The sequence below is a fragment of the Oncorhynchus nerka genome, linkage group LG24 (genome assembly GCF_034236695.1).
Source record: "Oncorhynchus nerka isolate Pitt River linkage group LG24, Oner_Uvic_2.0, whole genome shotgun sequence".
NCBI lineage: Eukaryota > Metazoa > Chordata > Actinopteri > Salmoniformes > Salmonidae > Oncorhynchus > Oncorhynchus nerka.
This window is the reverse complement of record NC_088419.1, coordinates 95,391,473-95,418,106: the sequence shown is the minus strand read 5'-3', so window position 1 is coordinate 95,418,106 and position 26,634 is coordinate 95,391,473. Positions and strand designations below refer to the sequence as shown.

The window sequence follows — 26,634 nt, the reverse complement described above, 5'->3', positions numbered from 1 at the left end:
CAACTGGCCGTGAACGCCCAGCATCGTCTGGGTTAGGGTTTGGCCCTGGGGTAGGCCATCATTGTAAATAAGAGTTTGTTCTTAACTGACTTGCCTGGTTAAATAAAAAAACAATCACCTTAACTGTTGATTGGTTTCAATTAAACTGGTAAACAAAAATAGCTTCTTAGAGCAATTTCTCAATCAAGAACTTTGCTAGGACTGCCTGTGAGTGGTCTGAATGGGGAGAGGAAAACTGAAAACGAGTTGTTATTGGCAGAGAGGTTTGGAACTCTCTTTCTTATTGGTCTATTAGCTAATTTACCACTTGGTGACATCACCAGGCAGGTCAAAACTCCATCCCACCAAAACATATAAACAGTTCTTACACTAAAAGGGCATTATCATCATTTTCACCATTTTACAGTATTATTCCAATCTCATAGTGTGGATATATATATATATATATATATAAAACACAGGAACATCCTGTTTTTGAGTGCACGGGGCCTTTACAACTGCAAAGTTCTCTCTGCCTCATGGCAAAATGTGTAGAATTGCAGAAAATGAACTTTTAAAAAAAAAAATGGCAAAATTGTATCTATGATGCCAAGAATCGTGCTTTTCAAATGTTTCCCCGGGACTTGGTTCGTCCAGCCATGAACTGCAGACATAGGAAAAGTAACAGTAGGCTGTTTTTATATTTTTTATCTCACTTGAGTTGTGTTCTGATTACGAGGGGGTCCCTGATGAATTTGCGATGACACGAAAGGGGTCCCCAAAGCGTTTCAGAACCCCTGATATAGTCAACTCCACAACAATGGGAACATCCACGTCTTCACAGTACACATAAAACAAAATGACTTGAGAATACCGTTTCCTTGAAGTAGTTTTACTAGAATAACAGAGAACCCATGTACAATAGCTGAATTTTCAGGCCCAGTGTCTGATCATAACATCTGAAAAAAGAAGCACAACATGTTTTTATGAAGTACAAAACCACAAAATTAGCAACAACAAAAAAAGACAATGGAAAAAAAGCGAACACGTAAAACACTTTCATATTGAACTTCTTATAATTTGAACAGAAATCAGTTCCTGACATTGTAGTTACACGACAAGCACAATACTTCCTTCTAAAACCAAACGCATAATGTACGGTCATCAATCACACCATGAAACATTACCCACTATGTTAGTCAGCCATTTCAATACATTACCCACTATGCTAGTCAGCCATTTCAATACATTACCCACTATGCCCCACTATGCTAGTCAGCCATTTCAATACATTACCCACTATGCTAGTCAGCCATTTCAATACATTACCCACTATGCTAGTCAGCCATTTCAATACATTACCCACTATGTTAGTCAGCCATTTCAATACATTACCCACTATGCTAGTCAGCCATTTCAATACATTACCCACTATGTTAGTCAGCCATTTCAATACATTACCCACTATGTTAGTCAGCCATTTCAATACATTACCCACTATGCTAGTCAGCCATTTCAATACATTACCCACTATGCTAGTCAGCCATTTCAATACATTACCCACTATGCTAGTCAGCCATTTCAATACATTACCCACTATGCTAGTCAGCCATTTCAATACATTACCCACTATATGCTTCAATACATTACAGCCATTTTAATACATTATATGTTACAGCCATTTCAATACATTACCCACTATGCTAGTCAGCCATTTCAATACATTACCCACTATGCTAGTCAGCCATTTCAATACATTACCCACTATGCTCGTCAGCCATTTTAATACATTACCCACTATGCTAGTCAGCCATTTCAATACATTACCCAGTATGCTCGTCAGCCATTTCAATACATTACCCACTATGCTAGTCAGCCATTTCAATACATTACCCACTATGCTAGTCAGCCATTTCAATACATTACCCAGTATGCTCGTCAGCCATTTCAATACATTACCCACTATGCTAGTCAGCCATTTCAATACATTAGTATGCCCAGCCATTTCAATACATTACCCACTATGCTAGTCAGCCATTTCAATACATTACCATTTCAATACATTACCCACTATGCTAGTCAGCCATTTCAATACATTACCCACTATGCTCGTTTCAAAATACAGCCATTTCAAAACATCTCTGCATGTAAAACTCATTCATTATCAAATAAATATCTGAAAATAATAAAACACTCCACGCCAATATTTTCATCATCGTTAAAGTTCTGCACATACAGTACAATTAAGTCTGTTGATGGAGCCCCATCTTCCAATATAAGAAATATAAAAAAATATTGAAACAAAAATGGGCATTGTTTATCAAGACAATATAAATGCCGAAAATGGAAACAGAACAGGAAGTTGTAAATAAATATAGCATATTTTAAAGATGAGTCATAAAGATTTGATTTCTGCCAGTAGTTGTGAAAGTAACGCCCCAAAGCGAGACATTGTTGAACAAAGTCATTCACTACATACGATGTGTTACAGACTCGTTTTTCCCCCCTTTCATATGATGATGTTACCAATTCGTACAACATGTTTGAAGTTTGTAAGTGCTTAAGGTTCCGTTCAACCTCTGCTTTTTTTTGGACAAGAAGTAACTTGAACTGAATGATACCAAAATAAACTGGAAAACCGATAGACCTGAGCTCTGTAAAAAAAAGTCAAACAAAACAGAAGGGGCCCTTCAGGCAGTGTTGTCTTCCAAATGGCATCCTATTCCCTACGTAGTGCACTACTTTTGTTCAGGACACATAGGGCTCTAGTCAAAAGTAGTGCACTACGTAGGGTATAGGGTTCCATAGGGCTCTAGTCAAAAGTAGTGCACTACGTAGGGTATAGGGTTCCATAGGGCTCTAGTCAAAAGTAGTGCACTACATAGGGTATAGGGTTCCATAGGGCTCTAGTCAATAGTAGTGCACTATATAGGGTTCCATAGGGCTCTAGTCAATAGTAGTGCACTATATAGGGAATAGGGTGCCATTTGGATGACAGAGTGTTGAGTCTTCTTCAGTGAGAACATATTCCTAGAGGGATTCCCTCCAGACAGTGAGCTCTGACTGAAGCAACAGGAGGGTTCTAGTTATGTTGTCCATCCAGCTTCAGTGCTCAGACAGAGATAAGAGGGTGTGGGGTGAGTAGCTGTCATAGTACCAACAGTTCCACCTCTAGCTCCCAGCAGCTCTTCCCCCCTGTCCTCCCGTTCGGGCAGGGCAGAGGTGGGTCGTGTTCATTAGGCACGTAAGCAGCAACAACAAACAAAACAGGGAGGGACTACCCCCTTGACTTATCCACTGAGAAACGTTTACATTTTCTTCTTCCGTTGCAAAAAGGTTTTAAAACACATCGCTGTAACGAACAGATCCATGACGTTGGTGACGGAACAGGAAGTCCAGGCTAGGCCCGATCCTTACGTTTCAGTTTGTTAGACTTTTTGACAGCTCCGTTCTGGTTGAGCAGCTTCAGGACCTTGTCTTTGTGGTCCAGAACCTTCATCATAGTGTCCCGGGCCTCTGTAACCTGGTCCATCACTAGCTTACAACGCTGTATGTTACCCTGCACACAGAACCAACATTTAGTTAGACCTACATGACAACACTGTAGAAGTATCACAAGTATCACACTATTTGAGTATAAAAACAAATCGATGCACTGAAATTGTCTGGACTTTGTGACTGTGACTAAATAAACTTGTGACTTTTGTGTAATGTGAGCAAAAGGATTTCCTCTTGAAGGACAATAAATGTCATCAGGTGCTCAACCAATCAATCAATCAATCGCTTAATCAATCAATCCACGTACCTGTATGAGTTAACCTATAATGATGATGTGGTTAAGAAAGAGTGTTTTGAATACTGATGTTAACCTTTCTGGTTATAACCTTTTTCGGCAAGACAGATCTTCCAAAGGTGGTGGAGTGGCAAATCTTTACCTTCAGTGCTCGGTTGTCTCCACCAAGTCTGTCCCCAAATAATTAATTTGATTTGTTGGTTTTAAGCATTAAACTTTCAAATAGCTCTTTGTTGACTGTTGTTGGGTGCTTATCGTCCTCCATCAGCACCGGCCTGTACCCTACCTGCCCTAAGCTCTCTCCTGGCCCCCTACACTAAGTCTGAATCTGTCCTGCTAGGTGACCTAAACTGGGACATACTGAAACCACCTGACCAAGTCCTAAATCAATAGGACTCCCTACATCTTTCTCAGATTATTACCAATCCCACAAGGTATGACTCCAAACACCCAGAAAAGGCTAAACCCCCTTGTTGATATCCTCACAAATAATCCTGATAGGTATCAGAGGTTAAGTCCTTCATGACCTGGCCTCTGTAAATTGGTATAGAATAAGCTTGATCCCCTCTGTCAAAGACGCTTGGACCTTTTATTTTTATTGTTAACAAACACACCCCCATTAAAGAAAATTAGAATTTTTCCACCTCAAGAATTGCATTTGGCGAAAGGCTCGGGACACGCATACTCATCTTTTTAAGTGGGAGAACTTGCACAAATGGTGGCTGACTAAATACTTTTTTGCCCCACTGTATATACTCAGGCTGACTGGTTCTCGTTTAGGCAAATGAGACATAAGTTCACTCAGGCTATCCGGAAGGCCAAAGTTAGTTACATTCTCTCTCTGTGGGTCTCATCTCAAGAAGTTCTGGAAAACAGTTAAAGACCTGGAGAATAAACCCTCCTCCTCACAGCTGCCCATGTCCCTTAATGTTGATGATGTGGTTGTTACTGACAAGGAGCCCATGTCCCTTAAAGTTGATGATGTGGTTGTTACTGACAAGGAGCCCATGTCCCTTAAAGTTGATGATGTGGTTGTTACTGACAAGGAGCCCATGTCCCTTAATGTTGATGATGTGGTTGTTACTGACAAGGAGCCCATGTCCCTTAATGTTGATGTGGTTGTTACTGACAAGGAGCCCATGTCCCTTAATGTTGATGTGGTTGTTACTGACAAGGAGCCCATGTCCCTTAATGTTGATGATGTGGTTGTTACTGACAAGGAGCCCATGTCCCTTAATGTTGATGTGGTTGTTACTGACTAGGAGCCCATGTCCCTTAATGTTGATGTGGTTGTTACTGACAAGGAGCACATGTCCCTTAATGTTGAGGATGTGGTTGTTACTGACAAGGAGCCCATGTCCCTTAATGTTGATGATGTGGTTGTTACTGACAAGGAGCCCATGTCCCTTAATGTTGAGGATGTGGTTGTTACTGACAAGGAGCCCATGTCCCTTAATGTTGATGATGTGGTTGTTACTGACAAGGAGCCCATGTCCCTTAATGTTGATGTGGTTGTTACTGACTAGGAGCCCATGTCCCTTAATGTTGAGGATGTGGTTGTTACTGACAAGGAGCCCATGTCCCTTAATGTTGATGTGGTTGTTACTGACAAGGAGCCCATGTCCCTTAATGTTGATGTGGTTGTTACTGACAAGGAGCCCATGTCCCTTAATGTTGATGTGGTTGTTACTGACAAGGATGTCCCTTAATGTTGAGGATGTGGTTGTTACCAAGGAGCCCATGTCCTTAATGTTGAGGATGTGGTTGTTACTGACAAGGAGCCCATGTCCCTTAATGTTGATGATGTGGTTGTTACTGACTAGGAGCCCATGTCCCTTAAAGTTGATGATGTGGTTGTTACTGACAAGCAGCCCATGTCCCTTAATGTTGATGTGGTTGTTACTGACAAGGAGCCCATGTCCCTTAATGTTGAGGATGTGGTTGTTACTGACAAGGAGCACATGTCCCTTAATGTTGATGATGTGGTTGTTACTGACAAGGAGCCCATGTCCCTTAATGTTGATGTTTGTTACTGACAAGGAGCCCATGTCCCTTATGTTGAGGATGTGGTTGTTACTGACAAGGAGCCCATGTCCCTTAATGATGATGTGGTTGTTACTGACAAGAAGCCCATGTCCCTTAATGTTGATGTGGTTGTTACTGACAAGGAGCCCATGTCCCTTAATGTTGATGATGTGGTTGTTACTGACAAGGAGCACATGTCCCTAATGTTGATGTGGTTGTTACTTGAATGTTGAGGATGTGGTTGTTACTGACAAGGAGCCCATGTCCCTTAATGATGATGTGGTTGTTTACTGACAAGGAGCCCATGTCCCTTAATGTTGATGATGTGGTTGTTACTGACAAGGAGCCCATGTCCCTTAATGTTGATGTGGTTGTTACTGACAAGGAGCCCATGTCCCTTAATGTTGATGATGTGGTTTTTTATGTGTCCCTTAATGTTGTTACTGACAAGGAGCCCATGTCCCTTAATGTTGATGATGGTTGTTACTGACAAGAAGCCCATGTCCCTTAATGTTGATGTGGTTGTTACTGACAAGGAGCCCATGTCCCTTAATGTTGAGGATGTGTTGTTACTGACAAGGAGCCCATGTCCCTTAATGTTGATGTGGTTGTTACTGACAAGGAGCCCAATGTCCCTTAATGTTGATGTGGTTGTTACTGACAAGGAGCCCATGTCCCTTAATGTTGATGTGGTTGTTACCAAGGAGCCCATGTCCCTAATGTTGAGGATGTGGTTGTTACTGACAAGGAGCCCATGTCCCTTAATGTTGATGATGTGGTTGTTACTGACAAGGAGCCCATGTCCCCTTAATGTTGATGATGTGGTTGTTACTGACAAGGAGCCCATGTCCCTTAATGTTGATGTGGTTGTTACTGACAAGGAGCCCATGTCCCTTAATGTTGAGGATCCCTTAATGTCCCTGATGTTGATGATGGGTTGTTACTGACAAGGAGCCCATGTCCCTTAATGTTGATGTGGTTGTTACTGACAAGGAGCCCATGTCCCTTAATGTTGAGGATTTGTTACTGACAAGGAGCCCATGTCCCTTAATGATGATGTGGTTGTTACTGACAAGAAGCCCATGTCCCTTAATGTTGATGTGGTTGTTACTGACAAGGAGCCCATGTCCCTTAATGTTGATGATGTGGTTGTTACTGACAAGGAGCACATGTCCCTTAATGTTGATGTGGTTGTTACTGACTAGGAGCCCATGTCCCTTAATGTTGAGGATGTGGTTGTTACTGACAAGGAGCCCATGTCCCTTAATGATGATGTGGTTGTTACTGACAAGGAGCCCATGTCCCTTAATGATGATGTGGTTGTTACTGACAAGGAGCCCATGTCCCTTAATGTTGAGGATGTGGTTGTTACTGACAAGGAGCCCATGTCCCTTAATGTTGATGATGTGGTTGTTACTGACAAGGAGCCCATGTCCCTTAATGTTGATGTGGTTGTTACTGACAAGGAGCCCATGTCCCTTAATGTTGAGGATGTGGTTGTTACTGACAAGAAGCACATGGCTGAGCTCTTTAAATCAGCACTTCATTAAGTCAGTATTCCTATTTGACTCAGCCACGCCTCCTTGCCATTTCCTCATCTCCCACCCTTTCTAATGTCACTATCCCAGATGCTATCCCAGAACTTTTGAGATATTTTGTAGCGACGTTGCGTAAATTGGAAGCAGTGTTTTTCTGGATCAAACGCGCCAAATAAATGGACATTTTGGATATATATCGACGGAATTAATCGAACAAAAGGACCATTTGTGTTTATGGGACATATTGGACAAAAGAACAACAAAAGAAGCTCGTCAAAGGTAAGGCATGAATTATATTTTTATTTCTGTGTTTTGTGTCACGCCTGCAGGGTTGAGATATGCTTCCTCTCTCTAATTGTTTACTGTTGTGCTGTCATCAGATAATAGCATCTTACGCTTTCGCCCGAAAAGCCTTTCTGAAATCTGACATGTTGGCTGGATTCACAACGAGTGTAGCTTTAATTTGATATCTTCCATGTGTCATTTAATGAAAGGTAGATTTTTATAGAAATGTGTTTGAATTTGGCGCTCTGCATTTTCCCTGGCTATTGGCCATGTGGGACGCAAGCGTCCCGCCTACCCCAGAGAGGTTAAAAGAGAAAATCAAGCTGATCCTAACTGTTATAGGCCAATTTCTATGTTGCCCTGTTTATCAAAAGTGATTGAAAAACTTGTCAATAATCAACTGACTGGTTTTCTTGATGTCTACAGTATTCTCTCTGGTATGCAATTCCTCTCAGGTTATGGCAGTGTCCCTGCAACCTTAAAAAGGTCCTCAATGATGTCACCATTGCCCTTGATGCTGCTATTTTTATTGATTTGGCCAAAGCGTTCGATACGGTAGACCATTCCATTCTTGTGGGCCGGCTAAGGAGTATTGGTGTCTCTGAGGGGTCTTTGGCCTGGTTTGCTAACTATCTCTCTCAAAGAGTGCAGTGTATAAAGTCAGAACATCTGCTGTTTCAGCCACTGCCTGTCACCAAGGGAGTACCCCAAGGCTCGATCCTAAGTCCCACACTCTCCTCAATTTACATCAACAACATAGGTCAGGCAGTAGGAAGCTCTCTCATCCATTTATATGCAGATGATACAGTCTTATACTAGGCTGGCCCTTCCCCAGATTTAAACTCTGTACAACAAGCTTTCTCTGCCCTTAACCTTGTTCTGAACACCTCCAAAACAAAGATCATGGTGTGGTTTGGTAAGAAGAATGCCCCTCTTCCCACAGGTGTGATTACTACCTCTGAGGGTTTAGAGCTTGAGGTAGTCACCTCATACAAGTACTTGGGAGTATGGCTAGACGGTACACTGCCCTTCTCTCAGCACATATCAAAGCTGCAGGCTAAGGTTAAATCTAGACATGGTTTCCTCTATCGTCATCGCTCCTCTTTCCCCCCAGCTGCCAAACTAACCCTGATTCAGATGACCCTCCTACCCATGCTAGATTACGGAGAAGTAATTTATTGATCGGCAGGGAAGTGTGCTCTCATTCGGCCATCAGATTGGCCACCAATGCTCCTTATAAGACGCATCACTGCACTCTATACTCCTCTGTAAACTGGTCATCTCTGTATACCCGTCACAAGACCCACTGGTTGATGCTCATTTATAAAACCCTCTTAGGCCTCACTCCCCCCTATGTGAGATATCTACTGCAGCCCTCATTCTCCATATACAACACCAGTTCTGCCAGTCACATTCTGTTAAAGGTCCCCAAAGCACATACATCCCTGGGTCGCTCCTCTTTTCAGTTCGCTGCAGCTAGCGACTGGAACGAGCTGCAACAATCATTCAAACTAGACAGTTTTATCTCAAGCTCTTCATTCAAAGACTCAAATCATGGACACTCTTACTGACAGTTGTGGCTGCTTTGTGTGATGTATTGTTGTCTCTACCTTCTTGCCCTTTGTGCTGTTGTCTGTGCCCAATAATGTTTGTACCATGTTGTGCTGCTACCATGCTGTGTTGTCATGTTGTGTTGCTACCATGCTGTGTTGTCATGTTGTGTTGCTACCATGTTGTGTTGCTACCATGCTGTGTTGCTACCATGCTGTGTTGTCATGTTGTGTTGCTACCATGTTGTGTTGCTACCATGTTGTGTTGCTACCATGCTGTGTTGCTACCATGCTGTGTTGCTACCATGTTGTGTTGCTACCATGCTGTGTTGCTACCATGCCGTGTTGCTACCATGTTGTGTTGCTACCATGCTGTGTTGCTACCATGCTGTGTTGCTACCATGCTGTGTTGTCATGTGTTGCTGCCTTGCTATGTTGTTGTCTTAGGTCTCTCTTTATGTAGTGTTGTCAATCTTGTCAAGATGTGTGTTTTGACCTTCATTTTTATTTTTTTAATTCCAGGCCCCCGTCCCCACAAGACGCCCTTTGCCTTTTGATAGGCCGTCATTGGAAATAAGAATTTGTTCTTAACTGACTTGACTAAATAAAGTTTAAATAAAAAAATAAATTAAAATGTTGTTTACTGTCCCCACAAACCTGTATGAGTTCGTTAATGCGGTGCAGCTCGTCGTCGACCCCTGACCTCTTAGGGATTAGCCCCTCCTGAAGGGAAGTCAGTCTGCTATACACATCATGCTCCAGGTTCGACTAGGGGTCAGAGGTTAGAGGTCAGAGATCAGCCTGGAGGGATGTCAGTCTCCTATATATACACATGTAAATTAATTACTTATAATTACATACAATGTGATTTTCTGGATTTTTGTTTTAGATTCCGTCTCTCACAGTTGAAGTTTACCTATGATAAAAAATTACAGACCACCTCTACATGCTTTGTAAGTAGGAAAACCTGAAAAATCGGCAGTGTATCAAATACTTGTTCTACCCACTATATATATATATATACACACACACACTGAACAAAAATATAAACGCAACATGTAAAATGTTGGTCCCATGTTTGAGCCGAAAAAAAAATCCCAGAAATGTTCCGTACGCACAAAAAGCTCATCTCTCTAAAATGTTGTGCACACATTTGTTTACATCCCTGTTAGTGAACATTTCTCCTTTGGCGAGACAATCCATCCACCTGACAGGTGTTCCATATCAAGAAGCTGATTACACAGCATGATCATTACACAGGTGCACCTTGTGCTGGGAACAATGAAAAGCCACTCTAAAATGTGCAGTTTTGTCACACAACACAAGGCCACAGATGTCTCAAGTTGAGGGAGCGTTGCAATTGGCATGCTGACTGCAGGAATGTCCACCAAAGATGCTGCCAGAGAATTGAATGTTCATTTCTCTACCATAAACTGCCTACAACGTCATTTTAGAGAATTTGGCAGAACCGCAGACAGCGTGTATGGCGTTGTGTGGGCGAGTGGTTTGCTGATGTCAACGTTGTGAACAGAGGGCCCCATGGTGGAGGTGGGGTTATGGTATGAACAGAGGGCCCCATGGTGGAGGTGGGGTTATGGTATGAACAGAGGGCCCCATGGTGGAGGTGGGGTTACGGTATGGACAGAGGGCCCCATGGTGGAGGTGGGGTTATGGTATGGGCAGAGAGCCCCATGGTGGAGGTGGGGTTATGGTATGGACAGAGGGCCCCATGGTGGAGGTGGGGTTATGGTATGGACAGAGGGCCCCATGGTGGAGGTGGGGTTACGGTATGGACAGAGGGCCCCATGGTGGAGGTGGGGTTATGGTATGGACAGAGAGCCCCATGGTGGAGGTGGGGTTATGGTATGAACAGAGAGCCCCATGGTGGAGGTGGGGTTACGGTAACATTACTGTGCAACTGTGCAGCCGTATTCATTGATCTGGCCAAGGCTTTCGACTCTGTCAACCACCACATCCTCATCGGCAGACTCGACAGCCTTGGTTTCTCAAATGATTGCCTCGCCTGGTTCACCAACTACTTCTCTGATAGAGTTCAGTGTGTCAAATCGGAGGGTCTGCTGTCCGGACCTCTGGCAGTCTCTATGGGGGTGCCACAGGGTTCAATTCTTGGACCGACTCTCTTCTCTGTATACATCAATGAGGTCGCTCTTGCTGCTGGTGAGTCTCTGATCCACCTCTACGCAGACGACACCATTCTGTATACTTCCGGCCCTTCTTTGGACACTGTGTTATAACAACCCTCCAGGCAAGCTTCAATGCCATACAACTCTCCTTCCGTGGCCTCCAATTGCTCTTAAATACAAGTAAAACTAAATGCATGCTCTTCAACCGATCGCTACCTGCACCTACCCGCCTGTCCAACATCACTACTCTGGACGGCTCTGACTTAGAATACGTGGACAACTACAAATACTTAGGTGTCTGGTTGACTGTAAACTCTCCTTCCAGACCCATATCAAACATCTCCAATCCAAAGTTAAATCTAGAATTGGCTTCCTATTTCGCAACAAAGCATCCTTCACTCATGCTGCCAAACATACCCTTGTAAAATTGACCATCCTACCAATCCTCGACTTTGGCGATGTCATTTACAAAATAGCCTCCAATACCCTACTCAACAAATTGGATGCAGTCTATCACAGTGCTATCCGTTTTGTCACCAAAGCCCCATATACTACCCACCATTGCGACCTGTACGCTCTCGTTGGCTGGCCCTCGCTTCATACTCGTCGCCAAACCCACTGGCTCCATGTCATCTACAAGACCCTGCTAGGTAAAGTCCCCCTTATCTCAGCTCGCTGGTCACCATAGCATCTCCCACCTGTAGCACACGCTCCAGCAGGTATATCTCTCTAGTCACCCCCAAAACCAATTCTTTCTTTGGCCGCCTCCTTCCAGTTCTCTGCTGCCAATGACTGGAACGAACTACAAAAATCTCTTAAATTGGAAACACTTATCTCCCTCACTAGCTTTAAGCACCAACTGTCAGAGCATCTTACAGATTACTGCACCTGTACATAGCCCACCTATAATTTAGCCCAAACAACTACCTCTTTCCCAACTGTATTTAATTTATTTATTTATTTTGCTCCTTTGCACCCCATTATTTTTATTTCTACTTTGCACATTCTTCCATTGCAAAACTACCATTCCAGTGTTTTACTTGCTATATTGTATTTACTTTGCCACCATGGCCTTTTTTGCCTTTACCTCCCTTCTCACCTAATTTGCTCACATTGTATATAGACTTGTTTTTTTTTACTGTATTATTGACTGTATGTTTGTTTTACTCCATGTGTAACTCTGTGTCGTTGTATGTGTCGAACTGCTTTGCTTTATCTTGGCCAGGTCGCAATTGTAAATGAGAACTTGTTCTCAACTTGCCTACCTGGTTAAATAAAGGTGAAATAAAAAATAAATAAAAAATGGACAGAGGGCCCCATGGTGGAGGTGGGGTTATGGTATGGACAGAGAGCCCCATGGTGGAGGTGGGGTTATGGTATGGACAGAGAGCCCCATGGTGGAGGTGGGGTTATGGTATGGACAGAGGGCCCCATGGTGGAGGTGGGGTTATGGTATGGACAGAGAGCCCCATGGTGGAGGTGGGGTTATGGTATGGACAGAGGGCCCCATGGTGGAGGTGGGGTTATGATATGTACAGAGGTCCCCATGGTGGAGGTGGGGTTATGGTATGGACAGAGAGCCCCATGGTGGAGGTGGGGTTATGGTATGGACAGAGTGCCCCATGGTGGAGGTGGGGTTATGGTATGGACAGAGGGCCCCATGGTGGAGGTGGGGTTATGGTATGGACAGAGGGCCCCATGGTGGAGGTGGGGTTATGGTATGAACAGAGGGCCCCATGGTGGAGGTGGGGTTATGGTATGAACAGAGGGCCCCATGGTGGAGGTGGGGTTATGGTATGGACAGAGAGCCCCATGGTGGAGGTGGGGTTATGGTATGGCCAGAGGGCCCCATGGTGGAGGTGGGGTTATGGTATGAACAGAGGGCCCCATGGTGGAGGTGGGGTTATGGTATGAACAGAGGGCCCCATGGTGGAGGTGGGGTTATGGTATGGACAGAGAGCCCCATGGTGGAGGTGGGGTTATGGTACGGGCAGGCATAAGCTACGGACAAACGAATACAATTGCATTTTATCAACGGCAATTTAAATGCACAGATTTATTTTTTATTTAACATATATTTAACTAGGCAAGTCAGTTAAGAACAAATTCTTATTTTCAATGACGGCCTAGGAACAGTGGGTTAACTGACTTGTTCAGGGGCAGAACGACAGATTTTTACCTTGTCAGCTCGGGGATTTGAGCTTGCAACCTTTCAGTTACTGGCCCATCGCTCTAACCACTAGGCTACCCTGCCGCCCCATGATACACTGTGACAAGATCCTGAGGCAGAGATGCATATCTGTATTCCCAGTCACGTGAAATCCATAGATGAGGACAAGATGAATTTATTTTAAAAAATATATATTTTCTCATATAAACTGTAACTCACTAAAATCTTTGAAATTGTTGCATGTTGCGTTTTATATTTTTGTTCGGTCTACATCATGCTCCAGGTTCGACTAGGGGTCAGAGGTTACAGATCGGCCTGGAGGGACGTCAGTATGCTATATACATCATGCTCCAGTTTCGACTAGGGGTCAGAACAGGGTTAGAGGTCAGGGTCAGGGCTTAAGGGTTTCAACCAGACATTAAAGGAACATTGACATAAGTACTGCATAATACAAGCTTCCAAAAATATGAAATACACATTTCACTATTTTATCACTAATTAAAATGTCCTCTGGTGGCTGCAAAAGAGAACTGAGAGATGTATCGCCAACGGCACTCACCAGCTGCATGAGCTGAGCAACACACAAGTGCATCTTCCATCCCTGAGCTCGCCGTGCTACTCCTCTCTGATTGGCCACTTCCTGTAACGACTCCTTCTCCTCTGTAGGAACAGACACGTAACAGAAGACATGATTACGCTGACCCCGTAAAAAAAAAATACAAATAAAATGACGTGCAGCTTACGAAGGCTTCGTAAACACGACATGACTACATTACCTATAACCGTACGTCATGGTTTAGAAATGTGACATAACCTTGTGCTTTATAAAAGGGTGACATAAGCACTACTTAAATAAAGACCCTATAAATCATATTAAATGGAGGCTTCACAAAGCATTTTGATAGGGCGTTGAAACGCCAGGACAGAGGGTTCAATTCCCAGGAACACCCATATACGTAAAAATGGATTCACACATGACTAAGTCGCTTTGGATAAAACAGTCCGCTAAATTGAATATAATTATATTAAAATCTAAAATATTTCTAGGACTTCTTTCCCTCCTGGGTGAATAGTCCATGTTAATCCTGACCTCAACTCCCCCCCCACAATGCTGTGCTGCAGGATAACTCTAAAGCGCAGTCGTGCACAGCAGCAACAACAACAAACCCGTTGTTGAGGCCTGTTTTTACTTCATTGAGAGTGACTGGCATTGTGGCCGCCAATGGAACGGGCCAGCAGTACTATTACTCAGAGCCTCGTATGAAATGACAAAATATATACATTCTACTGAGCCTACTGAGTATTCCTTTACAATACTTCTACTGCAGCACACCCTGTAGGCTGCTCTGAGAGGAGTGTACAGAACCCAGATTATTTGGAGCGGTCCTACAGTACCCTGAGACTACTGCACCAGGTATTGCTCTTCTGGTACCATGCTGGACACCAGAGCTTGATTACAACCTGTTACAATGTTGCCAACATGGCTGATCTTTCAGCAGGGGGAGTGGACGTGTTAAAGACCTGACTGGGTCCAGCACCGTGTGGTATAGATAGTTAAAGACCTGACTGGGTCCAGCACCGTGTGGTATAGATAGTTAAAGACCTGACTGGGTCCAGCACCGTGTGGTATAGATAGTTAAAGACCTGACTGGGTCCAGCACCGTGTGGTATAGATAGTTAAAGACCTGACTGGGTCCAGCGCCGTGTGGTATAGATAGTTTCATCACGGTGTTTCTTTAGGTTGGGGGCTTTCATCAAGGGAAGTGTTTTAGGTTGAGGGCTTTCATCACGGTAAGCGTTTTAGGTTGGGGGCTTTCATCAAGGTGTTTCTTTAGATTGGGGGCTTTCATCACGGTAAGCGTTTTAGGTTGGGGGCTTTCATCAAGGTGTTTCTTTAGATTGGGGGCTTTCATCACGGTAAGCGTTTTAGGTTGGGGCTTTCATCAAGGTAAGCGTTTTAGGTTGGGGGCTTTCATCAAGGTGTTTCTTTAGATTGGGGGCTTTCATCACGGTAAGCGTTTTAGGTTGGGGGCTTTCATCAAGGTGTTTCTTTAGATTGGGGGCTTTCATCACGGTAAGCGTTTTAGGTTGGGGGCTTTCATCAAGGTAAGCGTTTTAGGTTGGGGGCTTTCATCAAGGTAAGCGTTTTAGGTTGGGGGCTTTCATCAAGGTGTTTCTTTAGATTGGGGGCTTTCATCACGGTAAGCGTTTTAGGTTGGGGGCTTTCATCAAGGTAAGCGTTTTAGGTTGGGGGCTTTCATCAAGGTACGCGTTTTAGGTTGGGGGCTTTCATCAAGGTGTTTCTTTAGATTGGGGGCTTTCATCACGGTAAGCGTTTTAGGTTGGGGGCTTTCATCAAGGTGTTTCTTTAGTTTGGGGGCTTTCATCAAGGTGTTTCTGCACCTGGCTCCCACTAACATACCCCGTTCAAAGACACTTCCATCTCGAGGCTTAAAAATCCTTCTTTAACCCATCTCCTCCCCTTCATCTACACTGATTGAAGTAGATTTAATAAGTTACATCAATAGGCGATCATAGCTTTCACCTGGCCAGCATATGTCGTGTTTTGTAATACTCAGTGTATAAGCCTGGAATATCAACCAATCAGAAGTGGCCTTAATGGGAGTAACCATAGAATTGTATAGGAGTGACCTTTACTGAGTAAAGGATTTGTCAGGCACTAGTTAACACAGTCAAAAAGTCTGAATCTTTGCTAAACTCTTGCGCATTTCCACAAAACTAATACTAACTAATACTAACTAATACTAACTAACTAGTAACTAATACTAACTAATACTAACTAACTAGTAACTAATACTAACTAACTAGTAACTAATACTAACTAATACTAACAAATACTAACTAACTAGTAACTACCTAGTAACTAATGCTAACTAATACTAACTAATACTAACTAATACCAACTAACTAGTAACTAATACTAACTAACTAGTAACTAATACTAACTAATACTAACTAATACTGACTAACTAGTAACTAATACTAACGAATACTCACTAACTAGTAACTAATACTAACTAGTAACTAATACTAACTAATACTAACTAATACTGACTAACTAGTAACTAATACTAACTAATACTAACTAATAACTAATACTAACTAGTAACTCATACTAACTAATACTAACTAACTAGTAACTAATAAAGGCCAGGTTTCATGTGTTGGGTCCATCAGACCTTCCACTTGGGTGGAAGTGTCTGGGAACGAGAGGAGCTGTAATGTGACTAACATCACTTTACGTTAAAGAGTGTGCCGTCCTTCAGCACAACACGTCACCCTTTATAAAGCATGACATGTTAGATGTTAGAGTCACTCAGAGAGAGAGAGAGAGAGAGAGAGAGGTATGTTAGACTCTTAAAGAGTGTGCCGTCCTTCAGCACAACACGTCACCCTTTATAAAGCATGACATGTTAGATGTTAGAGTCACTCAGAGAGAGAGAGAGAGAGTATGTTAGACTCTTAAAGAGTGTGCCGTCCTTCAGCACAACACCTCACCCTTTATAAAGCAACACGATTATATCACAGTTGACATAGTGGTTTACGTCACATTTGACATTGGTGATCGCATCACGCAGTTATGCCACATTTAATGAACCCTTTATAAAGCATGACGTACGGTTACGGATGCTTTTGTAACACATTTATGTAGTGCTTATGAAGCCTTTATAAGCTGAACGTCATTTAAAGCAGGACCTAAAAGCTTATACATGCTTATAAAAACAACTTATCCTCTGACGTAGACAACCAGAGTTCTAAATCAGTAATGAAAATAACTTAATAGTAACATACTCAGAGTGACATAATATTAGAAGCCTCATAATAACACATTATAAAGGCTCACACATGCTTATAACACCTTATATGCATTCCAGAACATATTTAATAAAATACACTATGTCCGCTAGTCAGAACTCTCTTCATAAAATGTAGAAAAAAAGGACGTTCTGAGAATTTTTTTTTTTAAAGAGCACAAGTTTTTTTGTTCAGCGTTCTGATTGGACCAATACTGACCTTTGATCCGGATGTCGCTGTACCTCTGGAAGTGGTGATAGGCTGCCTTCCAGGGGTTCCTATAGTGACGCAGCAGAGTGACAGGTGGGCGCGGCCTGACAGGGACGTAACGCACCCCTTCCTCATCTGAGACCAATCACAGCAAAGCACTAGTATCAGAATTGATACAACTTGGAATTTCACTTGACTTCCTGATTTGACTGAACTGAAATGGAATTGACCCCACCGTGGTGAGTACAACTGTGCATGGTTTAGTGGTATCCACCCACCCACATACTCTCTAGGAGGGGACTCTCTCCTCCTAGCCCTGCTGCCCAGGGGCCTGTGGCCCATAGCCCTGTCCTCATCTGTACTGTTGGTCTCCACCATTTCAGTGTCTGCTGTGCAAATGACGTGCTGCTGTTTGCGGGGCTTCTTCCTGGGGGAGGCACCAGGAACCAGGTCCCCTGAGGAGGGGGTCCCGTGGGGGGACCCGGCCTGGCGGGGCTGGGTGATGAGGCCTGAGTTCGCCGAGGGCTGGGGCACTGAGGAGAGGAGAGGAGAGGGGGGGGACAGACGTAAATCACAGTACAGGCATGTCCAACCAGTTTTATTTCCTTGTTTAAGAAAGATAGATGGGACTGGGGAGCTTTCACAATGAATCTTTCCTGGAATCCTCACATTAAGCTTTGGCGATGTCTAGAATGACACATCGTCCAGTCATTTCTATTTCTATTTATTATTTTATTTCACCTTTATTTAACCAGGTAGGCAAGTTGAGAACACCTTTATTTAACCAGGTAGGCAAGTTGAGAACACCTTTATTTAACCAGGTAGGCAAGTTGAGAACACCTTTATTTAACCAGGTAGGCAAGTTGAGAACAAGTTCTCATTTACAATTGCGACCTGGCCAAGATAAAGCAAAGCAGTTCGACACATACAACGACACAGAGTTACACATGGAATAAACAAAACATACAGTCAATAATACAGTAGAAACAAGTCTATATACGATGTGAGCAAATGAGGTGAGATAAGGGAGGTAAAGGCAAAAAAAGGCCATAGTGGCGAAGTAAATACAATATAGCAAGTAAAACACTGGAATGGTAGATTTGCAATGGAAGAATGTGCAAGGTAGAAATAAAAATAATGGGGTGCAAAGGAGCAAAATAAATAAATAAATATTATATAATATATGATAGCATTGTGTATTTTTGTTTTCTTAGAGAGGGGGGGGGAGAATTTAATATACAGTATAATTTGGTGCATAATTTGGTGCATAATGTCATTCTTATTTAAAATTGTAACAAAAGCCAAAAACAATCTCATTAAAAAAAAATTCAAAACAGGCCTAGAATTTTTTTGTTGTCAATGCTGCAGAATGATTTACACATTGGTAGGGCTGTTTCACTTGTCCATAAGAACACTCAAGATATCAGTTATATTAGCCTTTTATAAACTGATATTATAGCCGTATCAAGTGTAGGCTATTGTTATTTCATCTTGATAATCTGGGTAAACTCAGACGTATAGCCTGCCTTAGTAACTATAGTAACTATAGTACAGCCTGCCTTAGTAACTATAGTAACTATAGTGCAGCCTGCCTTAGTAACTATAGTGCAGCCTGCCTTAGTAACTATAGTGCAGCCTGCCTTAGTAACTATAGTATAGCCTGCCTTAGTAACTATAGTAAAACCTGCCTTAGTAACTATAGTATAGCCTGCCTTAGTAACTATAGTAACTATAGTACAGCCTGCCTTAGTAACTATAGTAACTATAGTGCAGCCTGCCTTAGTAACTATAGTGCAGCTTGCCTTAGTAACTATAGTACAGCCTGCCTTAGTAACTATAGTACAGCCTGCCTTAGTAACTATAGTACAGCCTGCCTTAGTAACTATAGTAACTATAGTACAGCCTGCCTTAGTAACTATAGTACAGCCTGCCTTAGTAACTATAGTACAGCCTGCCTTAGTAACTATAGTACAGCCTGTCTTAGTAACTATAGTACAGCCTGCCTTAGTAACTATAGTGCAGCCTGCCTTAGTAACTATAGTACAGCCTGCCTTACTAACTATAGTGCAGCCTGTCTTAGTAACTATAGTACAGCCTGCCTTAGTAACTATAGTACAGCCTGCCTTAGTAATTATAGTGCAGCCTGCCTTACTAACTATAGTACAGCCTGTCTTAGTAACTATAGTACAGCCTGCCTTAGTAACTATAGTACAGCCTGCCTTAGTAACTATAGTACAGCCTGCCTTAGTAACTATAGTACAGCCTGCCTTAGTAACTATAGTACAGCCTGCCTTAGTAACTATAGTACAGCCTGCCTTAGTAACTATAGTGCAGCCTGCCTTAGTAACTATAGTGCAGCCTGCCTTAGTAACTATAGTACAGCCTGCCTTACTAACTATAGTACAGCCTGCCTTACTAACTATAGTACAGCCTGCCTTAGTAACTATAGTACAGCCTGCCTTAGTAACTATAGTACAGCCTGCCTTAGTAACTATAGTACAGCCTGCCTTACTAACTATAGTACAGCCTGCCTTACTAACTATAGTACAGCCTGCCTTACTAACTATAGTACAGCCTGCCTTACTAACTATAGTGCAGCCTGCCTTAGTAACTATAGTACAGCCTGCCTTAGTAACTATAGTACAGCCTGCCTTAGTAACTGTAGTGCAGCCTGCCTTACTAACTATAGTGCAGCCTGCCTTACTAACTATAGTGCAGCCTGCCTTAGTAACTATAGTACAGCCTGCCTTACTAACTATAGTACAGCCTGCCTTACTAACTATAGTACAGCCTGCCTTAGTAACTATAGTACAGCCTGCCTTACTAACTATAGTACAACCTGCCTTACTAACTATAGTGCAGCCTGCCTTAGTAACTATAGTGCAGCCTGCCTTAGTAACTATAGTACAGCCTGCCTTACTAACTATAGTACAGCCTGCCTTAGTAACTATAGTACAGCCTGTCTTACTAACTATAGTACAGCCTGTCTTACTAACTATAGTACAGCCTGTCTTACTAACTATAGTACAGCCTGCCTTAGTAACTATAGTACAGCCTGCCTTAGTAACTATAGTACAGCCTGCCTTAGTAACTATAGTACAGCCTGCCTTAGTAACTATAGTACAGCCTGCCTTACTAACTATAGTATAGCCTGCCTTACTAACTATAGTGCAGCCTGCCTTAGTAACTATAGTGCAGCCTGCCTTAGTAACTATAGTACAGCCTGCCTTAGTAACTATAGTACAGCCTGCCTTAGTAACTATAGTACAGCCTGCCTTACTAACTATAGTACAGCCTGCCTTACTAACTATAGTACAGCCTGCCTTAGTAACTATAGTACAGCCTGCCTTAGTAACTATAGTACAGCCTGCCTTACTAACTATAGTACAGCCTGCCTTAGTAACTATAGTACAGCCTGCCTTACTAACTATAGTACAGCCTGCCTTACTAACTATAGTGCAGCCTGCCTTACTAACTATAGTGCAGCCTGCCTTACTAACTATAGTGCAGCCTGCCTTACTAACTATAGTGCAGCCTGCCTTAGTAACTATAGTGCAGCCTGCCTTAGTAACTATAGTGCAGCCTGCCTTAGTAACTATAGTACAGCCTGCCTTAGTAACTATAGTACAGCCTGCCTTACTAACTATAGTGCAGCCTGCCTTAGTAACTATAGTGCAGCCTGCCTTACTAACTATAGTGCAGCCTGCCTTAGTAACTATAGTACAGCCTGCCTTAGTAACTATAGTACAGCCTGCCTTACTAACTATAGTGCAGCCTGCCTTAGTAACTATAGTGCAGCCTGCCTTAGTAACTATAGTATAGCCTGCCTTAGTAACTATAGTACAGCCTGCCTTACTAACTATAGTGCAGCCTGCCTTAGTAACTATAGTACAGCCTGCCTTAGTAACTATAGTGCAGCCTGTCTTAGTAACTATAGTACAGCCTGCCTTACTAACTATAGTGCAGCCTGCCTTACTAACTATAGTACAGCCTGCCTTAGTAACTATAGTACAGCCTGTCTTAGTAACTATAGTACAGCCTGCCTTAGTAACTATAGTGCAGCCTGCCTTAGTAACTATAGTACAGCCTGCCTTACTAACTATAGTGCAGCCTGTCTTAGTAACTATAGTACAGCCTGCCTTAGTAACTATAGTACAGCCTGCCTTAGTAATTATAGTGCAGCCTGCCTTACTAACTATAGTACAGCCTGTCTTAGTAACTATAGTACAGCCTGCCTTAGTAACTATAGTACAGCCTGCCTTAGTAACTATAGTACAGCCTGCCTTAGTAACTATAGTACAGCCTGCCTTAGTAACTATAGTACAGCCTGCCTTAGTAACTATAGTACAGCCTGCCTTAGTAACTATAGTGCAGCCTGCCTTAGTAACTATAGTGCAGCCTGCCTTAGTAACTATAGTACAGCCTGCCTTACTAACTATAGTACAGCCTGCCTTACTAACTATAGTACAGCCTGCCTTAGTAACTATAGTACAGCCTGCCTTAGTAACTATAGTACAGCCTGCCTTAGTAACTATAGTACAGCCTGCCTTACTAACTATAGTGCAGCCTGCCTTACTAACTATAGTACAGCCTGCCTTACTAACTATAGTACAGCCTGCCTTACTAACTATAGTGCAGCCTGCCTTAGTAACTATAGTACAGCCTGCCTTAGTAACTATAGTACAGCCTGCCTTAGTAACTGTAGTGCAGCCTGCCTTACTAACTATAGTGCAGCCTGCCTTACTAACTATAGTGCAGCCTGCCTTAGTAACTATAGTACAGCCTGCCTTACTAACTATAGTACAGCCTGCCTTACTAACTATAGTACAGCCTGCCTTAGTAACTATAGTACAGCCTGCCTTACTAACTATAGTACAACCTGCCTTACTAACTATAGTGCAGCCTGCCTTAGTAACTATAGTGCAGCCTGCCTTAGTAACTATAGTACAGCCTGCCTTACTAACTATAGTACAGCCTGCCTTAGTAACTATAGTACAGCCTGTCTTACTAACTATAGTACAGCCTGTCTTACTAACTATAGTACAGCCTGTCTTACTAACTATAGTACAGCCTGCCTTAGTAACTATAGTACAGCCTGCCTTAGTAACTATAGTACAGCCTGCCTTAGTAACTATAGTACAGCCTGCCTTAGTAACTATAGTACAGCCTGCCTTACTAACTATAGTATAGCCTGCCTTACTAACTATAGTGCAGCCTGCCTTAGTAACTATAGTGCAGCCTGCCTTAGTAACTATAGTACAGCCTGCCTTAGTAACTATAGTACAGCCTGCCTTAGTAACTATAGTACAGCCTGCCTTACTAACTATAGTACAGCCTGCCTTACTAACTATAGTACAGCCTGCCTTAGTAACTATAGTACAGCCTGCCTTAGTAACTATAGTACAGCCTGCCTTACTAACTATAGTACAGCCTGCCTTAGTAACTATAGTACAGCCTGCCTTACTAACTATAGTACAGCCTGCCTTACTAACTATAGTGCAGCCTGCCTTACTAACTATAGTGCAGCCTGCCTTACTAACTATAGTGCAGCCTGCCTTACTAACTATAGTGCAGCCTGCCTTAGTAACTATAGTGCAGCCTGCCTTAGTAACTATAGTGCAGCCTGCCTTAGTAACTATAGTACAGCCTGCCTTAGTAACTATAGTACAGCCTGCCTTACTAACTATAGTGCAGCCTGCCTTAGTAACTATAGTGCAGCCTGCCTTACTAACTATAGTGCAGCCTGCCTTAGTAACTATAGTACAGCCTGCCTTAGTAACTATAGTACAGCCTGCCTTACTAACTATAGTGCAGCCTGCCTTAGTAACTATAGTGCAGCCTGCCTTAGTAACTATAGTATAGCCTGCCTTAGTAACTATAGTACAGCCTGCCTTACTAACTATAGTGCAGCCTGCCTTAGTAACTATAGTACAGCCTGCCTTAGTAACTATAGTGCAGCCTGTCTTAGTAACTATAGTACAGCCTGCCTTACTAACTATAGTGCAGCCTGCCTTACTAACTATAGTACAGCCTGCCTTACTAACTATAGTGCAGCCTGCCTTAGTAACTATAGTACAGCCTGCCTTACTAACTATAGTGCAGCCTGCCTTACTAACTATAGTGCAGCCTGCCTTAGTAACTATAGTACAGCCTGCCTTACTAACTATAGTGCAGCCTGTCTTAGTAACTATAGTGCAGCCTGCCTTAGTAACTATAGTACAGCCTGCCTTACTAACTATAGTGCAGCCTGTCTTAGTAACTATAGTGCAGCCTGCCTTAGTAATTATAGTGCAGCCCGCCTTAGTAACTATAGTGCAGCCTGCCTTAGTAACTATAGTACAGCCTGCCTTACTAACTATAGTGCAGCCTGCCTTAGTAACTATAGTACAGCCTGCCTTAGTAACTATAGTGCAGCCTGCCTTAGTAACTATAGTGCAGCCTGCCTTAGTAACTATAGTGCAGCCCGCCTTAGTAACTATAGTACAGCCCGCCTTACTAACTATAGTGCAGCCTGCCTTACTAACTATAGTGCAGCCTGCCTTAGTAACTATAGTGCAGCCCGCCTTAGTAACTATAGTGCAGCCCGTCTTAGTAACTATAGTGCAGCCCGCCTTAGTAACTATAGTGCAGCCTGCCTTAGTAACTATAGTACAGCCTGCCTTAGTAACTATAGTGCAGCCTGCCTTAGTAACTATAGTGCAGCCTGCCTTAGTAACTATAGTGCAGCCTGCCTTAGTAACTATAGTGCAGCCTGCCTTAGTAACTATAGTGCAGCCTGCCTTAGTAACTATAGTACAGCCTGCCTTAGTAACTATAGTGCAGCCTGCCTTAGTAACTATAGTACAGCCTGCCTTAGTAACTATAGTACAGCCTGCCTTAGTAACTATAGTACAGCCTGCCTTAGTAACTATAGTGCAGCCTGCCTTAGTAACTATAGTGCAGCCTGCCTTAGTAACTATAGTACAGCCTGCCTTAGTAACTATAGTACAGCCTGCCTTAGTAACTATAGTACAGCCTGCCTTAGTAACTATAGTACAGCCTGCCTTACTAACTATAGTGCAGCCTGCCTTAGTAACTATAGTATAGCCTGCCTTACTAACTATAGTACAGCCTGCCTTACTAACTATAGTACAGCCTGCCTTACTAACTATAGTGCAGCCTGCATTAGTAACTATAGTATAGCCTGCCTTACTAACTATAGTACAGCCTGCCTTACAAACTATAGTACAGCCTGCCTTACTAACTATAGTGCAGCCTGCCTTAGTAACTATAGTACAGCCTGCCTTACTAACTATAGTGCAGCCTGCCTTACTAACTATAGTGCAGCCTGCCTTAGTAACTATAGTACAGCCTGCCTTACTAACTATAGTAAGCCTGTCTTAGTAACTATAGTGCAGCCTGCCTTAGTAACTATAGTACAGCCTGCCTTACTAACTATAGTGCAGCCTGTCTTAGTAACTATAGTGCAGCCTGCCTTAGTAACTATAGTACAGCCTGCCTTACTAACTATAGTGCAGCCTGCCTTAGTAACTATAGTACAGCCTGCTTTAGTAACTATAGTACAGCCTGCCTTAGTAACTATAGTGCAGCCTGCCTTAGTAACTATAGTACAGCCTGCCTTAGTAACTATAGTACAGCCTGCCTTAGTAACTATAGTGCAGCCTTCCTTCACTGAGTAACTATAGTACAGCCTGCCTTAGTAACTATAGTAACTATAGTGCAGCCTGTCTTAGTAACTATAGTGCAGCCTGCCTTAGTAACTATAGTACAGCCTGCCTTACTAACTATAGTGCAGCCTGCCTTAGTAACTATAGTACAGCCTGCTTTAGTAACTATAGTACAGCCTGCCTTAGTAACTATAGTGCAGCCTGCCTTAGTAACTATAGTACAGCCTGCCTTAGTAACTATAGTGCAGCCTTCCTTCACTGAGTAACTATAGTACAGCCTGCCTTAGTAACTATAGTAACTATAGTGCAGCCTGTCTTAGTAACTATAGTGCAGCCTGCCTTAGTAACTATAGTGCAGCCTGCCTTAGTAACTATAGTGCAGCCTGCCTTAGTAACTATAGTGCAGCCTGCCTTAGTAACTATAGTACAGCCTGCCTTAGTAACTATAGTATAGCCTGCCTTAGTACCTATAGTGCAGCCTGCCTTAGTACCTATAGTGCAGCCTGCCTTAGTACCTATAGTACAGCCTGCCTTAGTAACTATAGTACAGCCTGCCTTAGGAACTATAGTGCAGCCTGTCTTAGTAACTATAGTAACTATAGTGCAGCCTGCCTTAGTAACTATAGTGCAGCCTGCCTTAGTAACTATAGTGCAGCCTGCCTTAGTAACTATAGTGCAGCCTGCCTTAGTAACTATAGTGCAGCCTGCCTTAGTAACTATAGTACAGCCTGCCTTAGTAACTATAGTACAGCCTGCCTTAGTAACTATAGTGCAGCCTTCCTTCACTGAGTAACTATAGTACAGCCTGCCTTAGTAACTATAGTAACTATAGTGCAGCCTGCCTTAGTAACTATAGTACAGCCTGCCTTAGTAACTATAGTGCAGCCTTCCTTCACTGAGTAACTATAGTACAGCCTGCCTTAGTAACTATAGTAACTATAGTGCAGCCTGTCTTAGTAACTATAGTAACTATAGTGCAGCCTGTCTTAGTAACTATAGTGCAGCCTGCCTTAGTAACTATAGTGCAGCCTGCCTTAGTAACTATAGTGCAGCCTGCCTTAGTAACTATAGTATAGCCTGTCTTAGTAACTATAGTGCAGCCTGCCTTAGTAACTATAGTGCAGCCTGCCTTAGTAACTATAGTGCAGCCTGCCTTAGTAACTATAGTGCAGCCTGCCTTAGTAACTATAGTATAGCCTGCCTTAGTAACTATAGTATAGCCTGCCTTAGTAACTATAGTACAGCCTGCCTTAGTAACTATAGTGCAGCCTGCCTTAGTAACTATAGTGCAGCCTGCCTTAGTAACTATAGTACAGCCTGCCTTACTAACTATAGTGCAGCCTGCCTTACTAACTATAGTGCAGCCTGCCTTAGTAACTATAGTACAGCCTGCTTTAGTAACTATAGTACAGCCTGCCTTAGTAACTATAGTGCAGCCTGCCTTAGTAACTATAGTA

The 26,634-nt window shown here is 42.9% G+C and overlaps 1 pseudogene; it reads right to left on the bottom strand.

Moving 5' to 3' along the window:
• Positions 1–2,107: 2,107 nt before the first annotated feature.
• The window catches only part of LOC115127803 (histone deacetylase complex subunit SAP130-like), a 58,635-nt pseudogene continuing 34,108 nt past the window's right edge, over positions 2,108–26,634 (bottom strand).